This window comes from Oncorhynchus keta, chromosome 32, assembly GCF_023373465.1.
Source record: "Oncorhynchus keta strain PuntledgeMale-10-30-2019 chromosome 32, Oket_V2, whole genome shotgun sequence".
Lineage (NCBI taxonomy): Eukaryota > Metazoa > Chordata > Actinopteri > Salmoniformes > Salmonidae > Oncorhynchus > Oncorhynchus keta.
The window spans coordinates 27,164,877-27,192,470 of record NC_068452.1 but is presented as its reverse complement, the minus strand read 5'-3'; the positions used below and the strand labels follow the sequence as shown (position 1 = coordinate 27,192,470).

At 43.2% G+C, this 27,594-nt stretch overlaps 1 pseudogene; it reads right to left on the bottom strand.

Annotated features, from left to right (window-relative positions):
* LOC127905991 (glutamate receptor ionotropic, NMDA 2B-like) overlaps positions 1-27,594 on the bottom strand; it is a 135,577-nt pseudogene that overhangs the window by 98,699 nt on the left and 9,284 nt on the right.

Here is a 27,594-nt window from a genome sequence, read left to right as displayed (position 1 = left end):
TCCTAAATAGTTCACTTATTGAGTGCAAAGATAGTGTCCTAAATAGTTCACTTATTGAGTGCATAGATACAGTGTCCTAACTAGTTCACTTATTGAGTGCATAGTGTCCTAATTAGTTCACTTAGTGAGTGCATAGATAGTGTCCTAACTAGTTAACTTATTGAGTGCATAGATACAGTGTCCTAACTAGTTCACTTATTGAGTGCATAGATACAGTGTCCTAACTAGTTCACTTATTGAGTGCATAGATACAGTGTCCTAATTAGTTCACTTAGTGAGTGCATAGATAGTGTCCTAACTAGTTAACTTATTGAGTGCATAGATACAGTGTCCTAACTAGTTCACTTATTGAGTGCATAGATACAGTGTCCTAACTAGTTCACTTATTGACTGCATAGATACAGTGTCCTAACTAGTTCACTTATTGAGTGCATGAGATACAGTTTCCTAACTAGTTCACTTATTGAGTGCATAGTGTCCCAAATAGTTGACTTATTGAGTGCATAGATAGTGTCCTAAATAGTTCACTTATTGAGTGCATAGATAGTGTCCTAAATAGTTCACTTATTGAGTGCATAGATACAGTGTCCTAAATAGTTCACTTATTGAGTGCATAGATAGTGTCCTAAATAGTTCACTTATTGAGTGCATAGATAGTGTCCTAAATAGTTCACTTATTGAGTGCATAGATAGTGTCCTAACTAGTTCACTTATTGAGTGCATAGATAGTGTCCTAACTAGTTCACTTATTGAGTGCATAGATAGTGTCCTAAATAGTTCACTTATTGAGTGCATAGATACAGTGTCGTAGCTAGTTCACTTATTGAGTGCAAAGATAGTGTCCTAAATAGTTCACTTATTGAGTGCAAAGATAGTGTCCTAAATAGTTCACTTATTGAGTGCATAGATACAGTGTCCTAACTAGTTCACTTATTGAGTGCATAGATAGTGTCCCAAATAGTTCACTTATTGAGTGCATAGATAGTGTCCTAAATAGTTCACTTATTGAGTGCATAGATACAGTGTCGTAACTAGTTCACTTATTGAGTGCATAGATAGTGTCCTAAATAGTTCACTTATTGAGTGCATAGATAGTGTCCTAAATAGTTCACTTATTGAGTGCATAGATAGTGTCCTAAATAGTTCACTTATTGAGTGCATAGATACAGTGTCGTAGCTAGTTCACTTATTGAGTGCAAAGATAGTGTCCTAAATAGTTCACTTATTGAGTGCAAAGATAGTGTCCTAAATAGTTCACTTATTGAGTGCATAGATACAGTGTCCTAACTAGTTCACTTATTGAGTGCATAGTGTCCTAATTAGTTCACTTAGTGAGTGCATAGATAGTGTCCTAACTAGTTAACTTATTGAGTGCATAGATACAGTGTCCTAACTAGTTCACTTATTGAGTGCATAGATACAGTGTCCTAACTAGTTCACTTATTGACTGCATAGATACAGTGTCCTAACTAGTTCACTTATTGAGTGCATGAGATACAGTTTCCTAACTAGTTCACTTATTGAGTGCATAGATAGTGTCCTAAATAGTTAACTTATTGAGTGCATAGATACAGTGTCGTAACTAGTTCACTTATTGAGTGCATAGATACAGTGTCCTAGTTCACTTATTGAGTGCATAGTGTCCCAAATAGTTCACTTATTGAGTGCATAGATAGTGTCCTAACTAGTTCACTTATTGAGTGCATAGATAGTGTCCTAAATAGTTCACTTATTGAGTGCATAGATACAGTGTCGTAGCTAGTTCACTTATTGAGTGCAAAGATAGTGTCCTAAATAGTTCACTTATTGAGTGCATAGATACAGTGTCGTAACTAGTTCACTTATTGAGTGCATAGATAGTGTCCCAAATAGTTCACTTATTGAGTGCATAGATAGTGTCCTAAATAGTTCACTTATTGAGTGCATAGATACAGTGTCGTAGCTAGTTCACTTATTGAGTGCAAAGATAGTGTCCTAAATAGTTCACTTATTGAGTGCAAAGATAGTGTCCTAAATAGTTCACTTATTGAGTGCAAAGATAGTGTCCTAAATAGTTCACTTATTGAGTGCATAGATACAGTGTCCTAACTAGTTCACTTATTGAGTGCATAGTGTCCTAATTAGTTCACTTAGTGAGTGCATAGATAGTGTCCTAACTAGTTCACTTATTGAGTGCATAGATACAGTGTCCTAACTAGTTCACTTATTGAGTGCATGAGATACAGTGTCCTAACTAGTTCACTTATTGAGTGCATAGATACAGTGTCCTAATTAGTTCACTTAGTGAGTGCATAGATAGTGTCCTAACTAGTTCACTTATTGAGTGCATAGATAGTGTCCTAACTAGTTAACTTATTGAGTGCATAGATACAGTGTCCTAACTAGTTCACTTATTGAGTGCATAGATACAGTGTCCTAACTAGTTCACTTATTGACTGCATAGATACAGTGTCCTAACTAGTTCACTTATTGAGTGCATGAGATACAGTTTCCTAACTAGTTCACTTATTGAGTGCATAGATACAGTGTCCTAACTAGTTCACTTATTGAGTGCATAGATACAGTGTCCTAACTAGTTCACTTATTGAGTGCATAGATACAGTGTCCTAACTAGTTCACTTATTGAGTGCATAGATACAGTGTCCTAACTAGTTCACTTATTGAGTGCATAGATACAGTGTCCTAACTAGTTCACTTATTGAGTGCATAGATACAGTGTCCTAACTAGTTCACTTATTGAGTGCATAGATACAGTGTCCTAACTGACTTTCAAGAGGCTTGGACTGTAATATTGCTTTGGTTACAGATTGGATGGATGGTGACCAGAGTTCTTCAGTATAGTGTGTGATCGCTGCTGTTATTGCTCTGGTACAGTAAACAGCGGCTATCAGACATTATACTGAAGAACTAGTTAGGACACTGACCTGTATCAAATTCCTCACGTTTCTATCTCAGATAATGGTGAAATAGTAATACATGACTTTGTTCTCCACTCAGGTGAATGACTGATGGATTTCATTTTCAAGTATTCATTTAACGTTTTAATGAACGGATTTTGATTAATTGTAAGCATTAATTCATGGGACATGGTATTTGGAGAACCCGGTACACTTTGCAAAGGTGTGAGAGAGGTTACATTATTAAAGGGTGTAATTCAGCGCTGGAGCATCTGTTCTGGCAGCATGTTTAAACCCTCGTGGGAGTCGCTGGAGACTCGGATTCCAGTACAGTATCTCTTCTCCGCCTCTTCCAGTACAGTATCTCTTCTCCGCCTCTTCCAGTACAGTATCTCTTCTCCGCCTCTTCCAGTACAGTATCTCTTCTCCGCCTCTTCCAGTACAGTATCTCTTCTCCGCCTCTTCCAGTACAGTATCTCTTCTCCGCCTCTTCCAGTACAGTATCTCTTCTCCGCCTCTTCCAGTACAGTATCTCTTCTCCGCCTCTTCCAGTACAGTATCTCTTCTCCGCCTCTTCCAGTACAGTATCTCTTCTCCGCCTCTTCCAGTACAGTATCTCTTCTCCGCCTCTTCCAGTACAGTATCTCTTCTCCGCCTCTTCCAGTACAGTATCTCTTCTCCGCCTCTTCCAGTACAGTATCTCTTCTCCACATCTTCCAGTACAGTATCTCTTCTCCGCCTCTTCCAGTACAGTATCTCTTCTCCGCCTCTTCCAGTACAGTATCTCTTCTCCGCCTCTTCCAGTACAGTATCTCTTCTCCGCCTCTTCCAGTACAGTATCTCTTCTCCGCCTCTTCCAGTACAGTATCTCTTCTCCGCCTCTTCCAGTACAGTATCTCTTCTCCGCCTCTTCCAGTACAGTATCTCTTCTCCACCTCTTCCAGTACAGTATCTCTTCTCCACCTCTTCCAGTACAGTATCTCTTCTCCGCCTCTTCCAGTACAGTATCTCTTCTCCGCCTCTTCCAGTACAGTATCTCTTCTCCGCCTCTTCCAGTACAGTATCTCTTCTCCGCCTCTTCCAGTACAGTATCTCTTCTCCGCCTCTTCCAGTACAGTATCTCTTCTCCGCCTCTTCCAGTACAGTATCTCTTCTCCGCCTCTTCCAGTACAGTATCTCTTCTCCGCCTCTTCCAGTACATTATCTCTTCTCCGCCTCTTCCAGTACAGTATCTCTTCTCCGCCTCTTCCAGTACAGTATCTCTTCTCCGCCTCTTCCAGTACAGTATCTCTTCTCCGCCTCTTCCAGTACAGTATCTCTTCTCCGCCTCTTCCAGTACAGTATCTCTTCTCCGCCTCTTCCAGTACAGTATCTCTTCTCCACCTCTTCCAGTACAGTATCTCTTCTCCACCTCTTCCAGTACAGTATCTCTTCTCCGCCTCTTCCAGTACAGTATCTCTTCTCCGCCTCTTCCAGTACAGTATCTCTTCTCCAGCAGTATCTCTTCCCTTTCCAGTACAGTATCTCTTCTCCTCCTCTTCCAGTACAGTATCTCTTCTCCGCCTCTTCCAGTACAGTATCTCTTCTCCACCTCTTCCAGTACAGTATCTCTTCTCCACCTCTTCCAGTACAGTATCTCTTCTCCACCTCTTCCAGTACAGTATCTCTTCTCCGCCTCTTCCAGTACAGTATCTCTTCTCCGCCTCTTCCAGTACAGTATCTCTTCTCCGCCTCTTCCAGTACAGTATCTCTTCTCCGCCTCTTCCAGTACAGTATCTCTTCTCCGCCTCTTCCAGTACAGTATCTCTTCTCCGCCTCTTCAGTACAGTATCTCTTCTCCGCCTCTTCCAGTACAGTATCTCTTCTCCGCCTCTTCCAGTACAGTATCTCTTCTCCACCTCTTCCAGTACAGTATCTCTTCTCCGCCTCTTCCAGTACAGTATCTCTTCTCCGCCTCTTCCAGTACAGTATCTCTTCTCCGCCTCTTCCAGTACAGTATCTCTTCTCCGCCTCTTCCAGTACAGTATCTCTTCTCCGCCTCTTCCAGTACAGTATCTCTTCTCCGCCTCTTCCAGTACAGTATCTCTTCTCCGCCTCTTCCAGTACAGTATCTCTTCTCCGCCTCTTCCAGTACAGTATCTCTTCTCCGCCTCTTCCAGTACAGTATCTCTTCTCCACCTCTTCCAGTACAGTATCTCTTCTCCACCTCTTCCAGTACAGTATCTCTTCTCCACCTCTTCCAGTACAGTATCTCTTCTCCGCCTCTTCCAGTACAGTATCTCTTCTCCGCCTCTTCCAGTACAGTATCTCTTCTCCACCTCTTCCAGTACAGTATCTCTTCTCCACCTCTTCCAGTACAGTATCTCTTCTCCACCTCTTCCAGTACAGTATCTCTTCTCCGCCTCTTCCAGTACAGTATCTCTTCTCCACCTCTTCCAGTACAGTATCTCTTCTCCGCCTCTTCCAGTACAGTATCTCTTCTCCGCCTCTTCCAGTACAGTATCTCTTCTCCGCCTCTTCCAGTACAGTATCTCTTCTCCGCCTCTTCCAGTACAGTATCTCTTCTCCGCCTCTTCCAGTACATTATCTCTTCTCCGCCTCTTCCAGTACAGTATCTCTTCTCCGCCTCTTCCAGTACAGTATCTCTTCTCCGCCTCTTCCAGTACAGTATCTCTTCTCCGCCTCTTCCAGTACAGTATCTCTTCTCCACCTCTTCCAGTACAGTATCTCTTCTCCGCCTCTTCCAGTACAGTATCTCTTCTCCACCTCTTCCAGTACAGTATCTCTTCTCCACCTCTTCCAGTACAGTATCTCTTCTCCGCCTCTTCCAGTACAGTATCTCTTCTCCGCCTCTTCCAGTACAGTATCTCTTCTCCACCTCTTCCAGTACAGTATCTCTTCTCCGCCTCTTCCAGTACAGTATCTCTTCTCCGCCTCTTCCAGTACAGTATCTCTTCTCCTCCTCTTCCAGTACAGTATCTCTTCTCCGCCTCTTCCAGTACAGTATCTCTTCTCCACCTCTTCCAGTACAGTATCTCTTCTCCGCCTCTTCCAGTACAGTATCTCTTCTCCGCCTCTTCCAGTACAGTATCTCTTCTCCGCCTCTTCCAGTACAGTATCTCTTCTCCGCCTCTTCCAGTACAGTATCTCTTCTCCGCCTCTTCCAGTACAGTATCTCTTCTCCGCCTCTTCCAGTACAGTATCTCTTCTCCGCCTCTTCCAGTACAGTATCTCTTCTCCACCTCTTCCAGTACAGTATCTCTTCTCCGCCTCTTCCAGTACAGTATCTCTTCTCCACCTCTTCCAGTACAGTATCTCTTCTCCGCCTCTTCCAGTACAGTATCTCTTCTCCACCTCTTCCAGTACAGTATCTCTTCTCCGCCTCTTCCAGTACAGTATCTCTTCTCCGCCTCTTCCAGTACAGTATCTCTTCTCCGCCTCTTCCAGTACAGTATCTCTTCTCCACCTCTTCCAGTACAGTATCTCTTCTCCACCTCTTCCAGTACAGTATCTCTTCTCCGCCTCTTCCAGTACAGTATCTCTTCTCCGCCTCTTCCAGTACAGTATCTCTTCTCCACCTCTTCCAGTACAGTATCTCTTCTCCACCTCTTCCAGTACAGTATCTCTTCTCCACCTCTTCCAGTACAGTATCTCTTCTCCGCCTCTTCCAGTACAGTATCTCTTCTCCACCTCTTCCAGTACAGTATCTCTTCTCCACCTCTTCCAGTACAGTATCTCTTCTCCGCCTCTTCCAGTACAGTATCTCTTCTCCGCCTCTTCCAGTACAGTATCTCTTCTCCGCCTCTTCCAGTACAGTATCTCTTCTCCGCCTCTTCCAGTACAGTATCTCTTCTCCGCCTCTTCCAGTACAGTATCTCTTCTCCGCCTCTTCCAGTACAGTATCTCTTCTCCGCCTCTTCCAGTACAGTATCTCTTCTCTGCCGTTGTTTTTATGCATGATCATCACTACTTCTTGCAGGCGTACGGCTGTCATGCCTGTCTTCCAGGGCCGCGTGCGTCATCGCTCCCAGCCAATGATGAGACTCCCCACGAGGATAATAACATCTAGGAGCTCTTCCCAATAGATGTCCCGTGTTTAATCCCACCCAGCACTCAGCCACGAGGCACGCCGCAGAGTAAGCCTCAGCTCCGTCAACAGTACCACCACATCCAGAGCTGTCATTCCAACATGGTACATGTGTGACAACTATCATACTATTTCAATCAAACACACTTTGTTCGGAGCGTTCGTTGTACGGTTCTAAGAGACCTGGGCAGAACCTCCTATTTTCTACTGCTTGTGCTCCTGTTGCTCCTACAGAATATTAGCTCAAAAGTATCGTGGAGCTCCTGCACCTAAATATAAACAGTAACGGTAACCAAAATGAGGACCGGCACCTATTTCAGTCCAAATCAAACAATAATCAGAAGCAAAACACAAAGTAGAATATCTTTGACAATGTACTTTCTGTACTCCTTATCAGTGAGTAATTGCAGTGTATTGCCACACAGTATATAGGCTGATGATTCATAGCTAGCTGTACAGAACAAAACGTTTCATATCATTTAGTTACATACCAAATGGAACAGCTTACCTATAGTATATTCATATATGCAAATAAACGCAAATTGACGGTACAAACATAGAGGCCTGTGAGCATTAATTCATAAAGGTGATGTGAGTCCCACCAGGTCAAACCCGCCTGAGTTTTCTGTGGCAGTAGTTACGAGTGCCAGAGGGCTTCATTTGCATCACCACAGTCAGTGAAGTGAATCCGCCAACACCTTCAATTATGAAACAATTAGCATTCATAAGTTTGCTTGTGAAAAGCTGAAAGATTGAATTGCAGTTAGTCATCCTCTGACTGAAGCGCTTCCTATTCGCTATGCTCCACGGGGCTAATTTCCATCTGCTGGCTCATCCCTGCTCTCTCTGGGACGGTGTCAGTTGTACACACAGACACCAAAAGGTCATAAATTAGCAATAAGGGCCATTGAAGTAGGCAAGTTGTTACGCTTCAACCTGGTGATACTTTCAAGAGTAGTGTTCAAAAAACACAGTTTTGCATTTAAATATATTCATAGGTGGTATTTATTTCATTTCTGCCCATCAAAAGGGAAAGGTGGAGAATAAGTTCCCCGGCTCACCTCTTTTTATGAATGGCCCTAAATATATGGAGCAATTGTTTGTGTTTGAAAAGCAAATGTTTCACATTAGTCATGTGTTGAAAATAGCCAGTGGACAAGAGTACCTGATCATCAGCATCATAATAATCATGCTGCGTGTGAAAGTGTTTTGGTATCATCAACTGACACAACTTCAAACATCATCAAAGTGTCACGATGTGAAACCTGTGTGTCTACGTCACTCTGGCCGAGCAGCAGCGCTAAAGGCCTTGTAGCTGTTTTGTGTAATATAATGGTGTTGACCCGAATGGCTGTGGGCCTCACTATTGAGTTATTATTTTTATGCAAGCACTAAGCTCCCCAGACTCTTTCATAACACTGTCAGCACAGCGACACAACTCTCAGAAGAAATGTAGGAGAGAAGTGATGTTTTATTCACTCGTGGCAGAGTACAATTCATAATACTGCCCGACTGATTCACAGTTTTAATTAAAAACTAGCCTTAGCGCCGGTGGTAACATCCTGATTTATTAAGACCCAACCTCATCCACCCAAGACTGAATCCACAGTGGGTGAGGGGAAGGTGGTGGGAAAAATGCCTAGGAGGGGAAAAGTGCTTTGTTTCACACAGCAAGGTGGTACAGTAGGCTGGCAGTGTGTGTCGTAACATTTCATTACAGAGTTGCTTTGGCAAGTTTGTTTTAAAAAAGAATAGTAAGGGAAAAAATCATATGCAGTATATATATATATACATATAACAGACACTATTGGAGAACGGCCAGTACAGCAAATTTCACATGAATTGATGGAATTTGCTTTAGTCTGACAAACCTAACATTACTATGTCACCCTCTCATTTAAATCACAGCTACAACGGAATCCCTTGATGCAGAGAGATTTTAATTAAAAACGGTGAGAGAGAGCGAGTGTGCTGCTGGCAAGAGAGGGAGGCAGATTGAATGAAAGAGAGAAAGTTATAAAGATAGAGAGGCAGGACCAACGTTAGATCAGAGCTGTGCTACACATAAGGGACAGGAGAAAATAAGAGAGGTGTGAAAAAGTGTGAAAAAGAGAATGGTGGCAGGACAGAGGAGAAAGACTAAGAATGCGTATTCAGGGGTCAAATGAAACTAGGAAAAGTTTAAAGTACATTTAAACTTCCCTTATTCCTTACTTTCCTCTCTATATAACTCATTGCACATTTTGGGGATTTGTCCCCCCATTCTGCTCACAGTACAGGTCAGATGTTTTACCGTGTGTGTGAATGTGTGTGTAACTGCACCTTTTCTCTATTTTCATTCCCCCTTGTCTTCTTCACATCTCCCTTCCTTAGTCACTCTCACTGAGTGATTCTTTAAGGTTTGGCACACACTGGTGATGCAGACCACAGCCAAACACACAGACATAAACAAGCACACACAGACACACACACAGACACACAGACACACACACAGACACACACAGACACACATACAGACACACACACTGCGAATGCAGACCACAGCCAAACACACAGACATAAACAAGCACACACAGACACACACACAGACACACACACACACACCCACACTTTGACTGATGCATACGTATACAATGCAATAATCAATTTATGTACACTATACAATGCCCTTACCTTAGGTAATGAACATGTAGAAACACACTCACACACTACCCCAGCGAGTCATCTTTTACCTCGGACAAATGGACACAAACCACGGTATCTACTGTAGATCAGGGCTTAGTAGCTCGTGTCCTAAGGAGCCATGGGGGATTCTATTCCTCGTATCCCTGACTTCATAAGAAACATCAATTATCCTCCTCAACGAAGCCCAATCAATGGCAGCAACATGAAAGGTGGCTGATCGTCCCGCCCCCCCAGGGGCTGGTCCTCCAGCACGCAGCCGGGCTCCTCAGACTCCTGACTCAGCTCTGGGAGGGCTGGGGGAGCTGGAGCCAACCACCACCAGGAACTAGCCCTCTTCTTAGTAAACCCAGGGTAAACCTTTAATTGGACATCATACATGTAAATGTGAATGTAAGCAGGATAGCAGGGTGTCAAGACTTTGAAACGTTTCTTACTTTATGTCTTATGCATGTTTTTGTATGGCCTTGTTAGATAGTGTCCATTGACGTTTAAGAACTTTTAGAGGGTATATGGTGCCAACACTTATACAAATCATCATTAGGCTTCAGCCATATTTCATTCACCTGTGTAAAGCTTTAAGATGTTTTGAAAATGTTCTACTGGCTTTATGCGTTTGTTTCTCGAGAGCCACTGATCACATCCATCCACAACTCTCCCTCATGTCTTCACATTGGTCTTGACTGATCTTTATCACGGTCGACACGATGCAATATACCACGTTTTCTTGTCCTGGAGGTTTGAGCCAGAAGAGGCCATCTATCCCACACTCACAGTGTGTGTCCATTGATCTTAAATGACTGGATGGGTAGAAGGATCATTAGGCTAGCGCTATGGTGGTAGCTATGTAGTCCACCTTCTCTCGACTCCTTGAGTCACAAAACACACACTCTCTCTCACACACTTAATGAGTGTGCCATCAGGGTCTGACGGTGGGAACGTATCAGGGTCTGGGGGTGGGAACTGTCATGACGTTGGCCTGGGGGATAGGTTTATAACAGTCATAAATACCTCTTACCCCTCTTACATATGGTGGTACTTAATGAATATGATGTCACTTTACAGAGTAAAGTCTACACATCAGAGTTATCGGATTCACATGGAATTGTTGTTCAATTTAAATGTTTGAATATGAAATTATTCGTGATGGGATGAAATGTGATTTTAGCTTCTAAAATGTGAGATTTGGGTTTTCATAAGATAGGGCTGCTCAATCAGTGACCTGCCCCTGTGAAGGGACATGGGCTATAAAACTTTTCAAACACGCCCTCCTCTCCCTTCCTATATAAGCCCTTGACGACAATATAACCTCCTGTTCCGAGGATGTGAGGACGACGGTCCTATGTCAGAATGGTTCAGATAATAACTACGGAACGAAGCCAACATCAGCGTGAGCTTTGGTTCCGAATGGTATGAACTTTGAACTCTTATTCACTACAGAAGTGATACCTCCTAGCCGTTGAGTTAGCAACAGCAGATGCAACGAGGGTTAGGAAGGAACAGACAGAGTATCCCGTCTATCACCCAACAACGTTACTAAAACGTATTCAATTGACAACCAGAGACATTCTTCAAAGGACTCGGTTTGGCAACACGACCTTCCATCTACCACCAACATACTGAAGCGCAGCTCAGAGTAAATATGTATTGCATTTTCCTTTTCCAAATGGGCGGTAATTTAGAATACATCAGATACTGTATTTACGCTAGCACAGCTTCTCCCTGTGTCCCTCAGTCTTCCCGCTCTTTCACTCAAACCCAGCCCTTTTCCTCTGTGTAACAAGCTGTCATATCTGTTCTGCCCGCTAGGGACGTTTTCCTTTATGACGTAATTTGTAATCAAGTTATGATTTAATTATGTGTATGTGTAATTCTGTGTGATTAGTTAGGTATTTAGTAAATAAATAATTAAACCCAATTTTGTATTGCTGATTCAAATTGTTAGCCAGGGTTCGTGCAGATAACCAAGAATTTACAACTTTCAGATGAGACTGAATTAAAATAACGATTGATATTGACTGCTATTGATGTAAAATATTACTAGGTCTTTAAGAGTTTATTCGGAAGATAACAGCTCTATAACTATTATTTCATGGTGCACGACTCTTTAGTTAATTACATTTACATGATTAGCTCAATCAGGTAATATTAATTAGCATGTCATATCACTTAATCCGGCATAGCCAAAGACCCAACAGAACGTATCAGGGTCTGGCGGTGTGAACGTATCAGGGTCTGGCGGTGTGAACGTATCAGGGTCTGGCGGTGTGTACGTATCAGGGTCTGGCGTTGTGAACGTATCAGGGTCTGGCGTTGTGAACGTATCAGGGTCTGGCGGTGTGAACGTATCAGGGTCTGGCGGTGTGAACGTATCAGGGTCTGGCGGTGTGAACGTATCAGGGTCTGGCGGTGTGAACGTATCAGGGTCTGGCGGTGTGAACGTATCAGGGTCTGGCGGTGTGAACGTATCAGGGTCTGGAGGTGTGAACGTATCAGGGTCTGTCGGTGTGAACGTATCAGGGTCTGGCGGTGTGAACGTATCAGGGTCTGGCGGTGTGAACGTATCAGGGTCTGGCGTTGTGAACGTATCAGGGTCTGGCGTTGTGAACGTATCAGGGTCTGGCGGTGTGAACGTATCAGGGTCTGGCGGTGTGAACGTATCAGGGTCTGACGGTGGGAACGTATCAGGGTCTGGCGTTGTGAACGTATCAGGGTCTGGCGGTGTGAACGTATCAGGGTCTGGCGGTGTGAACGTATCAGGGTCTGGCGGTGTGAACGTATCAGGGTCTGGGGGTGTGAACGTATCAGGGTCTGGCGGTGTGAACGTATCAGGGTCTGGGGGTGTGAATGTATCAGGGTCTGGCGGTGTGAACGTATCAGGGTCTGGCGGTGTGAACGTATCAGGGTCTGGAGGTGTGAACGTATCAGGGTCTGGAGGTGTGAACGTATCAGGGTCTGGAGGTGTGAACGTATCAGGGTCTGGAGGTGTGAACATATCAGGGTCTGGAGGTGTGAACGTATCAGGGTCTGGCGTTGTGAACGTATCAGGGTCTGGAGGTGTGAACATATCAGGGTCTGGAGGTGTGAACGTATCAGGGTCTGGAGGTGTGAACATATCAGGGTCTGGAGGTGTGAACATATCAGGGTCTGGATGTGTGAACGTATCAGGGTCTGGAGGTGTGAACATATCAGGGTCTGGCGTTGTGAACGTATCAGGGTCTGGGGGTGTGAACGTATCAGGGTCTGGCGGTGTGAACGTATCAGGGTCTGACGGTGTGAACATATCAGGGTCTGGAGGTGTGAACGTATCAGGGTCTGGCGTTGTGAACGTATCAGGGTCTGGCGGTGTGAACGTATCAGGGTCTGGCGGTGTGAACGTATCAGGGTCTGGCGGTGTGAACGTATCAGGGTCTGGCGGTGTGAACGTATCAGGGTCTGGCGGTGTGAACGTATCAGGGTCTAGGGGTGTGAACGTATCAGGGTCTGGCGGTGTGAACGTATCAGGGTCTGGCGGTGTGAACGCATCAGGGTCTAGGGGTGTGAACGTATCAGGGTCTGGCGGTGTGAACGTATCAGGGTCTGGCGGTGTGAACGTATCAGGGTCTGGAGGTGTGAACGTATCAGGGTCTGACGGTGGGAACGTATCAGGGTCTGACGGTGGGAACGTATCAGGGTCTGACGGTGGGAACGTATCAGGGTCTGGACGGTGTGAACGTATCAGGGTCTGACGGTGGGAACGTATCAGGGTCTGACGGTGGGAACGTATCAGGGTCTGACGGTGTGAACGTATCAGGGTCTGCGGTGGGAACGTATCAGGGTCTGACGGTGGGAACGTATCAGGGTCTGACGGTGGGAACGTATCAGGGTCTGACGGTGGGAACGTATCAGGGTCTGACGGTGGGAACGTATCAGGGTCTGCCGGTGTGAACGTATCAGGGTCTGACGGTGGGAACGTATCAGGGTCTGACGGTGGGAACGTATCAGGGTCTGACGGTGGGAACGTATCAGGGTCTGACGGTGTGAACGTATCAGGGTCTGGCCGGTGGGAACGTATCAGGGTCTGCCGGTGGGAACGTATCAGGGTCTGCCGGTGTGAACGTATCAGGGTCTGACGGTGGGAACGTATCAGGGTCTGACGGTGGGAACGTATCAGGGTCTGGACGGTGGGAACGTATCAGGGTCTGCCGTGTGAACGTATCAGGGTCTGGCGGTGGGAACGTATCAGGGTCTGACGGTGTGAACGTATCAGGGTCTGGACGGTGGGAACGTATCAGGGTCTGACGGTGGGAACGTATCAGGGTCTGGAGGTGTGAACGTATCAGGGTCTGCCGGTGTGAACGTATCAGGGTCTGGCGTTGTGAACGTATCAGGGTCTGCCGGTGTGAACGTATCAGGGTCTGGAGGTGTGAACGTATCAGGGTCTGGAGGTGTGAACGTATCAGGGTCTGGCGGTGTGAACGTATCAGGGTCTGGCGTTGTGAACGTATCAGGGTCTGGCGGTGTGAACGTATCAGGGTCTGGCGGTGTGAACGTATCAGGGTCTGGCGGTGTGAACGTATCAGGGTCTGGCGGTGTGAACGTATCAGGGTCTGGCGGTGTGAACGTATCAGGGTCTGGCGTTGTGAACGTATCAGGGTCTGGCGTTGTGAACGTATCAGGGTCTGGCGGTGTGAACGTATCAGGGTCTGGCGGTGTGAACGTATCAGGGTCTGGCGGTGTGAACGTATCAGGGTCTGGCGGTGTGAACGTATCAGGGTCTGGCGGTGTGAACGTATCAGGGTCTGGCGGTGTGAACGTATCAGGGTCTGGCGGTGTGAACGTATCAGGGTCTGGAGGTGTGAACGTATCAGGGTCTGGCGGTGTGAACGTATCAGGGTCTGCCGGTGTGAACGTATCAGGGTCTGGCGGTGTGAACGTATCAGGGTCTGGCGGTGTGAACGTATCAGGGTCTGGCGGTGTGAACGTATCAGGGTCTGGCGGTGTGAACGTATCAGGGTCTGGCGGTGGGAACGTATCAGGGTCTGGCGGTGGGAACGTATCAGGGTCTGGCGGTGTGAACATATCAGGGTCTGCCGGTGTGAATGTGGCCTAATTGTCTCAGCATTCTAGGTGGTGAATATTTGTGACTGTGGCTTCATTTAGCACCCCACCGTCTTCCTATAGGGGCTTTATTTACAGTCTGTTCTCCACCCCCTCCGCCCTCATTACCTCCCCCACTGCACCTCCTCCCAGCACTCCTCTCAGCCACCAACTTTAATTCACCCCTCCTCCCCCATTCCTCTCTGGTCATGGTTAATTAATTGCCAAGCTGTTCACTGCCGATGCCAACTGTAACATAGACAAACACTGATATGTTGATACCCACATACATTCACGCTTGCCGACTCCCTTGGTCCAGTATTGAAAGATGTTATAGGACAATAATGGAGATGTTATACAGTACCTTCAGAATTCACACCCCAACAAATTCTAACATTAGTAAAATATTTTTATTTTTTTAAATACAAAGACTAATAAAACACGAATATATCTTGACGAGAAACCGTTGAAGTCAGAAATTTGCATACACCTTAGCCAAATACATTTAAACTCAGTTTTTCACAATTCCTGACATTTAATCCCAGTAAACATTCCTCGTCTTAGGTCAATTAGGATCACCACTTTATTTTAAGAATGTGAAATGTCAGAATAATAGCAGAGAGAATGATTAATTTCAGCTTTAATGTCTTTAATCACATTCCCAGTGGGTCAGAAGTTTACATACACTCAATTAGTATTTGGTAGCATTGCCATTAAATTGTTTAACTTGGGTCAAACGTTTCAGATAGCCTTCCACAAGCTTCCCACAATAAGTTGGGTGAATTTTGGCCCATTCCTCCTGACAGAGCTGGTGTAACTGAGTCAGGTCTGTAGGACTCCTTGCCCACACACGCCTTTTCAGTTCTGCCAACACATTTTCTATAGGATTGAGATCAGGGCTTTGTGATGGCCACTCCAATACCTTGACTTTGTTGTCCTTAAGCCATTTTGCCACAACTTTGGAAGTATGCTTGGAGTCATTGTCCATTTGGAAGACCCATTTGCAACCAAGCTTTAACTTCCTGACTGATGTCTTGAGATGTTGCTTCAATATATCCACATCATTTTATTTCCTGATGATGCCATCTATTTTGTGAAGTGCCCCAGTCCCTCCTGCAGCAAAGCACCCCGACAACATGATGCTGCCATCCCCGTGCTTCACGGTTAGGATGGTGTTCTTCGGCTTGCAAGCCTCCCCCTCTTTCCTCCAAACATAACGATGGTCATTATGGCCAAACAGTTCTATTTTTGTTTCATCAAACCAGAGGACATTTCTCCAAAAAGTACAATCTTTGTCCCCATGTGCAGTTGCAAACTGGAGCAGTGGCTTCTTCCTTGCTGAGCGGTCTTTCAGGTCATGTTGATATAGTAAGTCGCTCTGGATAAGAGCGTCTGCTAAATGACTTAAATGTAAATGTAAATATAGGTCTTGTTTTACTGTGGATATAGATACTTTTGTACCTGTTTCCTCCAGCATCTTGACAAGGTCCTATGCTCTTGTTCTGGGATTGATTCGCACTTGGCACACCAAAGTACATTCATTTCTAGGAGACAGAACGTGTCTCCTTCCTGAGCGGTATGACAGCTGTGTGTTCCCATGGTGTTTATACTTGTGTACTATTGTTTGTACAGATGAAAGTGGTACCTTCAGGCGTTTGGAAATGGCTCCCAAGGATGAACCAGGTCTTGGCTGATTCATTTTTATTTTCCCATGATGTCAAGCAAAGAGGCACTGAGTTTGAAGGTAGGCCTTGAAATACATCCACAGGTACACCTCCAATTGACTCAAATTATATCAATTTGCCTATGAGAATCTTCTCAAGCCATGACATAATTTTCTGGAATTTTCCAAGCTGTTTAAAGGCACAGTCAACTTAGTGGATGTAAACTTCAGACCCACTGGAATTGTGATATATTGAATTGTATGTGAAATAATCTGTCTGTAAACAATTGTTGAGAAAATTGCTTCTCATGCACAAAGTAGATGTCCTAACCTACTTGCCATAACAGTAGTTTGTTAACAAGAAATTTGTGGAGTGGTTGAAAAATAAGTTTTAATGACTCCAACCTAAGTGTATGTAAACTTCCGACTTCAACTGTAAGTATTCAACCACCTGCGTTAATACGTGTTAGAATCACATTTGGCAGTGATTACAGCTGTGAGTCTTTCTGAGTAAGTTCTTAAGAGCTTTCCACACCTGGATTGTGCAACATTTATAATTATTATTTTAAAAGTTCTCCATGCTCTGTCAAATTGGTTGTTGGTCATTGCTAGACAACCATTTTCAGACTAATTTAAGTCAAAACTGTAACTCAGCCACTCAGGAACATTCACCGTCTTCTTGGTAAGCAACTCCAGTGTAGATTTGGCCTTGTATTTTAGGTTATTGTCATGCTGAAAGGTGAATTCCTCACCCAGTGTCTGGTGGAAAGGAGACTTAACAAGGTTTTCCTTTAGGATTTTGCCTGTTCTTATCTACATTCCATTTATCTTTTATCCTGAAAATGTTCCCAGTCCTTAACAATTACAAGCAAACCCATAACATGATGCATTCACTGCTGTGCTTGAAAATATGGAGAGTGGTGCTCAGTAATGTGTTGTTTTGGATTTAGCCCAAACATAACACTTTGTATTAACAACAAAAGGTTAATTGCTTTGCCATATTTTTTGCAGTATTACTTTGGTGCCTTGTTGCCAACAGTATGCATGTTTTGGAATATGTTTTATTCTGTACAGGCTTTCGTCACTCTGTCAATTAGGTTAGTATTGTGGAGTAACTACAATACAATGTTGTTAATCCATCCTCAGTTTTCTCCTATCACAGCCATTCAATTCTAACTGTTTTTAAGACAAAATTGGCCTCATTTTCCTGAGCAGTTTCCTTCCTCTCCGGCAACTGAGTTAGGAAGGACCTCTGTATCTTTGTAGTGACTGGGTGAATTATTGATACATCATTCAAAGTGGAATTAATAACTTCACCATTCTCAAAGGGATATTCAATGTTGACTGAGGGACCTTACGACTGGGGTACAGAGATGTGTGCATACGTAGAATGTATGCACACATGACTGTAAGTCGCTTTGGATAAAAGCGTCAGCTAAATGGCATATATTATTATTATTATATATTATTATATTATATTATGAAGTAGTCATTCAAAAACCAGTGACAAAATATCTAAATGTAATACACTTTAAATTCAGGCTGTAAAACAGCACAATATGGAAAAAGTCAAGGTGTGTGAAGTGAGTACCATCTGTATTTATCAAGGGGGAGGTGCGTCCCAGAAACTAAGTAGCAGGTCATCCACATTACCCGGCAGTTTAACTTCGTTGAATTTGGGACACTTTGCACTGAGGTGTTTAAGCAGCCACTGTGTTTGAAATGTTTTGCTTGCATGGCTGAGCGGCGGTTGAGAAAAGATTCTAAATAAGTTCTGACAATTATTCAGTTTGCTTCCCAGATTTAAAAAAAGTCAGGAGGGGGAAAATCTAAATGAAATACTGAAAATATTGCATGTATTCAACCTGGGGTTTGAAACTCAGTTACGTTGCAGTTAAGCAGCGGTTGTGACTAAATAGAAAATGACAAGAGAAACTGAGTGTTCCCTATAATACAGTGGTTAGACTAAATCTGTGCAAATGAATCTGTGGGAGGGTAACATCCACAGGGCAAAGCAGTGGTGCTGTGCTTTTATAATCCAACCTTGATAAAGAATATTCATTAGCTCTCAACCATGTTCGACTTCAGTAATCAATGAGAGTTACACGTGAAATTGATTGAAAACATGTAATTATTTATACCAGAGGGCTTCAAATCATGATGTTGTGCTGCATTGGCTGTTCTCATAAATTCAATTATTGTGTTGTGCTGCATTGGCTGTCCTCAGATATTATAGTATCACACACTTTGACGAGTGTGTTGAGATTGAACCCACCTGTTTTCAATTATACTCGCTGCTGGTTACAGTGTGGCAACTTCTATACAATGTAACCTCCTTGAGTGTGTCATTGTTTCATCAAGACATCGCTCCCTCTCCCTAACATAGGCTCAACCAGTTATTCCTCGCACTGGTAAATATATGTCTAACATATATGTCTGCAGTGCCCAACACTCACAACTCATTGCTGCCATTATTTCACAGATCTTGACAGTAACTGGATGGTAATCTCTCAGGGGAGAATTAGGTTCTTATTGGCAGTTGTGCTTGGAAAACTCATGGGGGCAATTTTCCCTAACACAGTCCAATCAATAACTTCTAATATTAAGTACTAGTCACATCAATCCTTCTGACTCCTTAGGGTGGCAGGGGTTGCTGGCTGGCGGGGTGACTCCAGAAACGTGTCCATTAACTATGACATTTCACTACCAGTGGGGAGAGAGGCTGGACTATGGCAGTGACAGCCTCTCAGAAAAACCTGCACTTCATGATGGACAAGGGTCACTCACTTGGTATATTTGTACTGTACATTATATGATTGTGACATCACAAACAGGCTTTTAGGAATATAAGTGTTTTGCTTGGTTGATATGGCAAACTTATAATGTATCAGAACACAGAGTAATGTGCAAAATACTGTACTGAGCCTACTTCTTTGATAGGATGAATTAAACCACAGTCCATCTCAAAGATTACATTTTTACCCAGAGACCACTGCCTCTGTAGTTAAGCAAAGGTAAAAAATGTTGAATAACATTACTTTCACATTAGTAAGATTCATGACCGTAGAAAACGCTAAGGTAATCTCATACAGCAAATATAGCACCTGTCTTGGCATTTTCAAACAGAGCGTTCCCATTAAAGCTGTGGTTAGTCTGTGAACATTCATATTAATGCATCATGCAGGTTCCACACAGGTCGTGAAGCTTAACGTTTTTGTTACTTCAAAAACGTGTGGAACATTTGAATAAAACTAACTCCCTGTGGCTCAAGTTAAGTGCAGCAAGGCCTGGATTTGTATGTCCAGGACCACAACATCGTTGCTGTGTTGATTCAGTTGAAGTCGGAAGTTTACATACACTTGGAGTCATTAAAACTCATTTTTCAACCACTCCGCAAATTTCTTGTTAACAAACTATAGTTTTGGCAAGTCGGTTAGGACATCTACTTTGTGCATAAGACAAGTAATTTTTCCAACAATTGTTTACAGACATTATTTCACATGTTATTCACTGTATCACAATTCAAGTGGGTCAGAAGTTTATATCCACTAAGTTGACTGTGCCTTTAAACAGCTTGGAAAATTCCAGAAAATTATGTCATGGCTTTAGAAGCTTCTCATAGGTAAATTTATATAATTTGAGTCAATTGGAGGTGTACCTGTGGATGTATTTCAAGGCCTACCTTCAAACTCAGTGCCTATTTGCTTGACATCATGGGAAAATAAAAATGAATCAGCCAAGACCTCAGAAAAAAAAATTGTAGACCTCCACAAGTCTGGTTCATCCTTGGGAGCCATTTCCAAACGCCTGAAGGTACCACGTTCATCTGTACAAACAATAGTACGCAAGTATAAACACCATGGGAACACGCAGCCGTCATACCGCTCAGGAAGGAGACACGTTCTGTCTTCTAGAGAAGAACGTTCTTTGGTGCGAATAGTGCAAATCAATCCCAGAACAACAGTAAAGGACCTTGTGAAGATGCTGGAGGAAACCGGTACAAAAGTATCTATATCCACAGTAAAACGAGTCCTATATCGACATGACCTGAAAGGCCGCTCAGCAAGGAAGAAGCCACTGCTCCAAAACCACCATAGAAAAACAGATTCAGGTTTACAACTGCACATGGGGACAAAGATTGTACATTTTGGACAAATGTCCTCTCGTCTGATGAAACAAAAATAGATCTGTTTGGTCATAATGACCATCGTTATGTTTGGAGGAAAACGAGGGATGCTTGCAAGCCGAAGAACACCATCCCAACTGTGCACGGGGTGGCAGCATCATGTTGTGGGGGTGTTTTGCTGCAGGAGGGTCTGGAGCAATTCACAAAATAGATGGCAACATGAGGAAGGAAAATGATGTGGATATATTGAAACAACATCTCAGGACATCAGTCAGGAAGTCAAAGCTTGGTCGCAAATGGGTCTTCCAAATGGACAAGGACCCCAAGCATACTTCCAAAGTTGTGGCAAAATGGCTTAAGCACAACAAAGTCAAGGTATTGGAGAGGCCATCACAAAGCCCTGACCTCAATCCTATAGATATTTCTGGGCAGAACTGACAGAGCGTGTGCGAGCAAGGAGGCCTACAAACCTGACTCAGTTACACCAGCTCTGTAAGGAGGAACTTATTGCCCAACTTATTGCGGGAAGCTTGTGGAAGGCTACCCGATACGTTTGACCCAAGATAAACAATTTAAAGGCAATGCTACCAAATACTAATTGAGTGTATGTAATCTTCTGACCCACTGGGAATGTGATGAAAGAAATAAAAGCTAAAAATAAATAATTCTCTTTACTATTATTCTGACATGTCACATTCTTAAAATAAAGTGGTGATCCTAACTGACATAAAACAAGGCATTTTTACTAGGATTAAATGTCAGGAATTGTGAAATTACTTGTCTCCTGCACAAAGTAGATGTCCTAACCAACTTGCCAAAACAATAGTTTGTTAACAAGAAATTTGTGGAGTGGTTGAAAAATACATTTTAATGACGCCAACGTAAGTGTATGTAAACTTCCGACTTCAACTGTACATCTACAGAAATTTGAAGAATAGTCTTAGCCTCTTAACTATCCTCCTCCTTTCTGCTAACTAACTCTCTGGATCTAAATTTTGCCTCTTTGTATGGATAAGTTGAAAGAAAAGTCCTCTCCCTCTCTCTCTCTCTATTCAGCAAAGAGGGTAAAGCGGTATAAAACACAGGAGCAGGTGTCAAGATATTGACAAGATATATAACTCCATGTGTAGTAAGTCTTACTCATCCTTTAATCTTTTAATTAGGTTTTATGGTGAGGGGTAGGGCAGAGTGTGCTTATTTTAGAATGTTTCAGACTATTTTCAAGATCAAAGGCTATAGCTGTATTGTATATGCCACTGCATGTCTACCTCTGACATGTATTGGGATCCATGCTTGTATGTGCTGCTTGAGAGTCTATTTTTAAACTGCTTTGATGACTTAGTAAAAGAAAACACCATTTCAAAAAGAAGGTTTCCTTTCTACCAGTTCAAATAGCAATCTATTCTCTTGCTCTCCATCTGCTTCGAGACCGTTCTCTCCATCAGTCAAAAGAAAAGTGACTAACGCAAGAGCCATGCCGCAGAGCATTGAAACATAACTGTGCATGGCAATGACAAAGGCTACAGTAATACAATAAAGAGAATAAATCCCATTTGTAATCGGTATACATGAGCTATAGATACGACCTAAAACAGATCTATGAACTAGAATTCTGATAGACCAATATCCTTCTTCAAAACATTATTCTAAAACGTCCTATCTAGCTTCTAAGCTTCATAAAAGATTAGAGAGAAAATAAATGATTGAATTTAGGCCTAATAGCCTCATGTAGAAAAATATTGCTATTAAAAAGGCTTAAACAGACTCGATGTAAAAGTCGGAGTTGAAACGGAGTAGTGAAATGGATATTATTCAATAATATTGCTGATTTGGTTATGTTCTATATCAATGCTTGGTCTAATAATGCGACATCAACCGTTAGTAACACAGTATAGAGTGTTCCATGAACAGTAAAGAAGGCCGTTGTGAAGGGCGGTGCTTTTCAGTCATAGTAGTAATAGCATTTGTAGTGTGCTCATATCTAGAGCCCATAAGAGAATCATTTAGTTTCTCAGTCTCACACTCCGTACAGTGGCTCAGTCTCTTGAAAGTCACGCCCGATTAACAGTGCACGGAGAAAAAGACGATAGGAGGGTGGAAAAGGGGGAGAGCGTATGTTCAAAGTCAAAATGATAGTGAGAGTCGGAGGATGCATATGAGAGAGGGAACGAGTGTTTAGAGAGAGATGAGCTGAACGCATTGCAAAGAGGAAAATATGGAAAATATGATAATGGCTCTGGTTGATAATAGCTGTTTATGGGCCATTATTGACTGTTTCTGTATTCATATACGTAGCGAGCCCAATCTCACTTCAGGGAATAACAAATGTCTTCTTCATCTTATCACACATAACAAAACACAGACACACATAGGCCTACATACAAAATCTGCACACAATCTACACACAAACAAGCACTCACAGATGGGCACACCCTTTTGCGTCAAAATCTCATTCAACAAATCCTTTAATTGCTTGATCAATATCCGTAGAGCCATGCAAATTAAGCCTGTAGTCAATAGCAGCGAAGTCAGGTTGAATAACCAAGTAAAGCTCACACACTGAAGCAGTCCATTGATCAAAAAAATTCACCACACTAAAATCCTATGCCCCTTTCCACCATACAGTATCCCCAATGTGTAAACTACAGTGTGTGACTAACACACACACACACACACACACACACACACACACACACACACACACACACACACACACACACACACAGGGATGAGTGTGTATTTGTGTTAAGACAATGATAGTCTAAAAATCAGTGTGTCCTACCTTGTGTATTGGCATCCAAAATGTCATCCCTGCTTCTCAGAAGTAGCATGATGGTGTGGCCTGGGACTCCTCTCTCCCTCTCATAGCCTCAGACTGAGGGAGGGTGAACTGAGATGCACACACATGGAAAAAGACAAGAAAGAGATGATTCACAATAGCCTAATCAAAAACTTTAAAACGGCTCTGTCATTGAACGATAACACAGGAACCTGTTACATCTACAAACCCAAGTAGCATTGAAGTATGTATTACATTATGACAGTTCATTTACATTTTGATGGCTATAATGATACTGTGCATGCAGGCCTGAATATCCAAAGAGCGTGTGTAAATGGAAGGCTTTATAGAAAAAGACAATAAGGTATGAGACACATGAGGTAATATGAGCCATATTTTTGGTCTTGGATTTGATTTCATACTACATTGATATCTTGATAGAATTGTGTACATAGGCCTCTGAGATAGGCTAGCTCTTGGGTTCTCAAGGATGGCCTAAGGGGGCTTACAGCTTCCCACTCTTGGGTTCTCAACTGAAGGTACAGACCACAGCAGGGTCCATGTTAATAACTACAATCCCGATGCTCTGTTTTAACGTTCGTAAACGTTAATAATCTATTCTTTTTTTGTTATTTAAAAAACATTTTTACCCATTTTTCTCCCCAATTTCATGGTATCCAATTGTTGTAGTAGCTACTATCTTGTCTCATCGCTACAAATCCCGTACGGGCTCGGGAGAGACGAAGTCATGCGTCCTCCGATACACAACCCAACCAGCCGTACTGCTTCTTAACACAGAAGCGCATCCAACCCGGAAGCCAGCCGCACCAATGTGTCGGAGGGTACACCGTGCACCTGGCAACCTTGGTTAGCGCGCACTGCGCCCTGCCCGCCACAGGAGTCGCTGGTGCGCGATGAGACAAGGACATCCCTACCGACCTAACCCGGACGACGCTAGGCCAATTGTGCCTCGCGACAGAGCCTGGGCGCGAACCCAGGGACTCTGAACCAGTGCGCCACCCGGGAGGCTAAAGCCCTCTATTCTCATATAAAAAATACCTTCACAAATGCAAAATGTACACTTACTGTACACTGTTTAAAGTGGTTTTAACACAGCTGCAGTCAACAGTCATTTTCAGTTACTGTACATTGTTTAAAGTGGTTTTAACACAGCTGCAGTCAACAGTCATTTCAGTTACTGTACACTGTTTAATGTGGTTTTAACACAGCTGCAGTCAGTCATTTTCAGTTACTGTACATTGTTTAAAGTGGTTTTAACACAGCTGCAGTCAACAGTCATTTCAGTTACTGTACACTGTTTAATGTGGTTTTAACACAGCTGCAGTCAACAGTCATTTTCAGTTACTGTACACTGTTTAAAGTGGTTTTAACACAGCTGCAGTCAACAGTCATTTTCAGTTACTGTACATTGTTTAAAGTGGTTTTAACACAGCTGCAGTCAGTCATTTTCAGTTACTGTACATTGTTTAAAGTGGTTTTAACACAGCTGCAGTCAACAGTCATTTTCAGTTACTGTACATTGTTTAAAGTGGTTTTAACACAGCTGCAGTCAACAGTCATTTTCAGTTACAACACTATTCTGACGTCCTTTTTCCGTTACACACAGGTGGTCTTCCGTAAACAAGGGCTGTAACATGGACATATGGCTGCCCTAACCCTATATATTTAAATGTTTTATTCATTTAGCAAACGCTCCTATATACAGAGATTTGCAGAAGCCATTAAGGTTAAGTGCCTTGCTCAAAGGGCACATTGACAGAGGGCACATTGACAGATTCACCTAGTCCGCTCAGGGATTTGAACCAGCAACCTTTCGGTTACTGGCCCAACGCTCTAAACCACAAGGTAACCTGCCGCCCCTGTAAAGGTGTGTAGCAACTATTTTTTTATGTATTATTATTCTTTCTCACTGATGTGAAAGTTAAGTTCTAAATTTTTCCAAAACCGTATGGCAAGCGAGGCATAGTGACGTTCAGACAAAGCTTCAGGACAACGTCGGAGCCTTTGCCTTGGGCGGCAGACAGGTTTATGGACAGACGGTATACAGTGCCTTCAGATATTATTCACAACACCTGACTTTTTTCACGTTTTATTGTGTTACAAAGTGGGATTAAAATTGATTTAATTGTAATTGTTTATCAATGATCTACACAAAATACTGTAGTTATAGTGGAGAAAAAGTTCCAACATTTATAAAAAAAAAATGTATGAAACATAAAACATGTAATATATTTTGATTAGATAAGTATTCAATCCATGTTAGAATCCCATTTGTCAGCAATTACAGATGTGAGTCTGAGTAAATCTGCCTGTCCCTATTCATTGTCCTTCGCCCCAGTCTGAGGTCCTGAGTGCTCTGGAGCAGGTGTTCATCAAGGACCTCTCTGTACTTTGCTCCGGTAATCTATCCCTTGATCCTGACTAGTGTCCCAGTCCCTGCTGCTGTAAAACATCCCCACAGCATGATGCTGCCACCATACTTTATCGCAGGGATGGTGCCAGGTTTCCTCCAGACGTGACGCTAGGCGTTCAGGCCAAAGAGTTCAATCTTGGTTTCATTAGACCAGAGAATCTCATTTCTCATGGTCTGAGAGGCCTTTAAGTGCCTTTTGGCAAACACCAAGCGGGCTGCCATGTGCCTTTAACTGAGGAGTGGCTTCTGTCTGGCCACTCTACCATAAAGGCCTGATTGGTGGAGTGCTGCAGAGATGATTGTCAGTTTCAATGGCTGTTAGAAGTTGCTGGATATTGGATGGAATTGGAACATTCTGTCGTACACATTGATCCAGAGCATCCCACACATGCTCAATGGATGGCATGTCTGGTATGCAGGCCATTGACAAACTGTGCCATTTTCAGCTTCCGGGAATTGTGTACAGATTCTTGCCACCATGGGGCACTCTGTTCACAACGCTGATATCAGCAAACCGCTCACCCGGTTCAGGTGAAACCGGGATTCATCCATCCATCCAGTGTGTCAGTGACCATTGACGGAGAGCATTTGCCACTGAACTCGGTTACGAACGCAAACTACAGTCAAGACTATGGTGAGGATGACAAGCACGCAGATGAGCTTCCCTGAGATGGTTTCTGACAGTTTGTGCAGAAATTCTTCGGTTGTGCAAATCCACAGTTTCATCAGCTGTCTGGATGACTGGTCTCAGACAATCCCGCAGGTGAAGAGGCAGGATGTGGAGGTCCTGGGCTGGTGTGGTTAAACGTGGTCTGCAAATGTGAGGCCGTTTGCACGTACTGCCAAATTCTCCAAAATGACGTTGGAGGCGGCTTATGGTAGAGAAATTAACATTCAATTCCCTAGCAACAGCTCTGGTGGACATTTCTGGAGTCAACATAGCAATTGCAAGCTCCCTCAAAACGTGAGACATCTTTGGCATTGTGTTGTGTGTCAAAACTGCACACTTTAATGTGGCCTTTAATTGTCCGCAGCACAAGGCACACACAGAATCTCTAGTGACACAGCTAGCACTGCGATGCAGTGCTTTAGACCACTGCGTCACTCGGGAGGCCCGACTGAGGGACCTTAGAGAGATAGAGAAGGGAAGGAGGTTGTTAGAGATAATTGTATGTGTAGGGTACAGAGATAAGTTACTCATTCAAAAAGAATACTATTATTGAACGCAGAGTGAGTCCATGAAACCTATTATGTAACTTGTCAAGCACATTTTCACTCCTGAACTTATTTAGGCTTGCCATAACAAAGGGTACTTATTGAAGCAAGACATTTCAGCTTTTCATTTGAAATTAATTTGTAAACAATACGAAAAACACAATTCCACTTTGACATTATGAGGTATTGTATGCAGGCCAGTGACAAAATAATCTCAATTTAATCCATTTTAAATTCAGGCGTAACACAACAAAATGTGTGAAAAGTCAAGGGGTGTGTACTTTCTGAAGGCACTGTACATTTAACATGACCGTTTATGAATGGGCTAGATATAGGCCTACAGTATTTTTACCATTATGAAAAAGGAATCTATTAAATGGATGGGGTGGAGTCAATGGCTTACTAGGTTACTGCTACAAATGTTCATGTCATGTGTCAAAACAAGGTTATTTTAAGCATCTAGGCCTTAGTGGTAACATTACAAAATAATACTGAGTAGGCTACCCCCCCCCCCCCAAACAATATATAAAATATTGTATAACAGCCTTATTCTAAAATGCATGAAATAAAAAAATGTCCTCATCAATCTACACACAATACCCCATAATGACAAAGCGAAAACAGTTTTTTAT